The sequence below is a fragment of the Hippopotamus amphibius genome, chromosome 11 (genome assembly GCF_030028045.1).
Source record: "Hippopotamus amphibius kiboko isolate mHipAmp2 chromosome 11, mHipAmp2.hap2, whole genome shotgun sequence".
Classification (NCBI taxonomy): Eukaryota; Metazoa; Chordata; class Mammalia; order Artiodactyla; family Hippopotamidae; genus Hippopotamus; species Hippopotamus amphibius.
Genome location: NC_080196.1, coordinates 54,584,994 through 54,588,433, shown reverse-complemented (window position 1 = coordinate 54,588,433; position 3,440 = coordinate 54,584,994).

Sequence of the window (3,440 nt, the reverse complement as noted above, 5' to 3'; positions counted from 1 at the left end):
CATTACACACAAAAATAAAGTTAAAATGGCTTAAAGACCTAAATGTAAGGCCAGACAGTATAAAACTCCAAGAGGAAAACATAGGAAGGACACTCTTTGACATGAATCAAAGCAAGATCTTTTTTGACCCACCTCCTAGAGTAATGGAAATAAAAACAAAAATAAATAAGTGGGACCTAATGAAACTTGAAAGCTTTTCCGCAGAAAAGGAAACTATAAGCAAGATGAAAAGACAACCCTCAGAAAGGGAGAAAATATTTGCAAATGAATCAACAGACAAATGATTAATTTCCAAAATATATAAAAATTTTATGCAGCTCAATATCAAAAATAGCAAACATCCCAATCAAAAAATGGGCAGAACACAAACACATGGAGGCTAAGCAATATGCCACTAAATAACCAAGAAATCACTGAAGAAATCAAAGAGGAAATCAAAAAACACCTAGAGACAAATGACAGCAGAAATGCAACGATCCAAAACCTATGGGACACAGCAAAAGCAGTTCTAAGAGGGAAGTTTATAGCAATACAAGAAACAAGAAAAATCCCAAATAAACAATCTAACCTTACACTTAAAGAAACTAGGGAAAGAAGAACAAACAAAAAATGGGCAGAAGACCTTAATAGGCATTTCTCCAAAGAAGACATACGGATGGCCAAGAGGCACATGAAAAGCTGCTCAACATCACTAATTATTAGAGAAATGCAAATCAAAACTACAATGAGGTATCACCTCACACAGGTTAGAATAAGCATCATCAAAAAATCTACAAAGAGTAAATGCTGGAGTGGGTGTGGAGAAAGGGGAATGCTCTTGCACTGTTGGTGGTAAATTGATACAGCCACTATGGAAAACAATATAGAGGTTCCTTGAAAAATTAAAAATAGAATTCCCATATGACCCAGCAATCCCACTCCTGGGCATATACCCAGAGAAAATCATAATTCAAAAAGACACATGCACCCCAATGTTCATTGCAGCAGTATTTACAATAGCCAGGTCATGAAAGCAAACTAAATGTCCTTTGACTGACAAATGGATAAAGATATGGTACATATATACAATAGAATATTACTCATCCATAAAAAGGAACAAAATTGGGACATTTGTAGAGACATGGATGGACCTAGAGACTGTCATACAGAGTGAAGCAAGTCAGAAAGAGAAAAACAAATATCATATGTTAACGCATATATGCGGCATCTAGAAAAATGGTACAGATCAACCAGTTTGCAAGGCAGAAATAGAGAGACAGATATGGGGGGGGCAGGGGGGTTAGGTTAGTGTGGGATGAAATGGGAGATTGGGATTGCCATATATACATTAATATGTATAAAATACATTACTAATAATAAATATCAAATTGTACACTTTAAATATATGCAGTTTATTATATGTCAATTATATTTCAATAAAATTCTTTTTAAAAGAAAAAAATACAATTTAAAATTTTAACATGAGAGAATATATGAAGCTAATTTTCATTCATTTAAAATTTGCACAAATACACTTGCATCTGCCAATGTATTAATCATTTATTCCAGGTGGATGAAACTATGATCTAGGTACAGCAAGTGATGAAATACCTTGCAGTTAGTGTTTCTTGTTTCCCAGAGATGGGAAAACTGTTTCTAGGTGAGAGTTCCTTATTCCAAACTTCTCACCAGGAAGTAAACTTCAGTAGGTATAAAATCTCCCATTTCACCCCTGTCTTCCAGCTGAAGTATAAATAGTGTTCCCACATGAAAAAAACCTGTGGATGTAACGTGAGAAACAGAATTGATATGATGATGGCCGCACCACAAACATTTATGTAGCCTGAGGTTTTTTTCTGAATTGAATTTCATTGTTACTGCAGATTATTCAATGGATACTGAGTTATTATTAGCAAGTTCTATCAGTTGCCTGGAAAGCATCCATCACCAGGCGGTGCAGCCACCGATCAGCAGGAATAGATGCAGAAGAACCATGACGACGTCCTCCAGTGTCTGCAGAGAAAAATGACCATCTGCTAATTCACTGCAAAGGCCTGCACTCTACAAGGACTTTATAAATAACAATGTCAGCATATCCATTCATCACATATAGTGGCTAATACATGTTTCTCATGCAACTTTCTAAGAATTAGAATTTACTCAGAACACTGTCATTTATTCTTGTTGAAGTTCTAATTTATAATCATAAAAATCAATAATTTAATTTGAATTTACTTGCTCTTCTTACCATCATCTAAATCATTATTAAATGAAACCAAATGATAAGCTTTTCCTCTCTAAGTGGAAATGCACATTCAATTTATTTTAAAACATTTTGCAAAGCAACATCACTTTCCAGAAGCAGTAACTGCCTGGCAAATTACCCTCTGATGGCCCAGTGCTGTTCTTGTCACATTCAGGAGCTTCTTGATGCAGGAAAACCTCAGAGGACGGAACAAGCAATGTCCTCACTGTGCTAAAAATAGGCCAAAGCAAGAGGCCCAAAACCCTTACTCTCCAAACTGAGGGGTTAAATGAGCTCAGTTCCCGGCTCTCCAAGCACACATGTGGCTCAGACACAGACACAAGAGGCCAATGGCAGCAGGAGCTCACAGGCAGGTTCGGTTCTGCCTGCAAAGCCTGTGCTCAGCTCACCCTCCCTGGTCCCTCTCGCCAGCTGCTTGCACTTCTTCACCCCCAGGCCCAGAGGATGCATCAGAAATGTGGAAGGGCAGGACAGACGCCCATCCGCAGGCTGAAAGGGGGCTTCCCAGCTAATGGTCCAGCCTGCTCAAACCCCTGATCTTCTCTTGGCCCTTCAGCCACCCGACCCCTTGATGTTTCCAGGTGCAAAAGAGTAGCCAGAGCACTCCAGGACACTTGGCCTCGGGACAGAGATGTGGAGGCCATGTTCTGATCTGGACCAAACCAGGGTCAGAGTGCTATTGAACCCACACACCGTGAAGCCAGACAAACCAAACATTGGACTTTGGAGCAAAGAAACGTTCATTGCAGAGCCAAGCAGGGAGAATGCGCAGCTCGTGCACAAAAGGCCTGACCTCCCAGATGGTTTTCTGGGAGGAGTTTCTATTGGCAAAATTTGGGGGGAGGGCTGCAGTGTATGTGGCCTTCCTACAATTGGTTGGTGTGATGCTCCAGGAATCTCAATCATCAGCTTTCTGGTTCTAGCTGGTGTGGGGTCTGTGTGCTTGTGCTCAGCCTGAGGTGACCGTCCTCCACCTGGGTGGGGGCCTTAGTTCCTGTAGAAAGTCTCAGAGATCTGTTATGTGATGGTTATAAGCATTCCGTGAGGAGGAAGCAGGACACTGCCCCATCCTGCATTAGGTTCCCTGACTGCGCCACCTTTGTTTCTGCCTCCCCTCACTCCCCTAGTTAGTAACTGAAGCTGCCCCTCAGAACTCAGAGAAGATCTAGGAGGCTGAAGCTTTTTTCCCACGAGT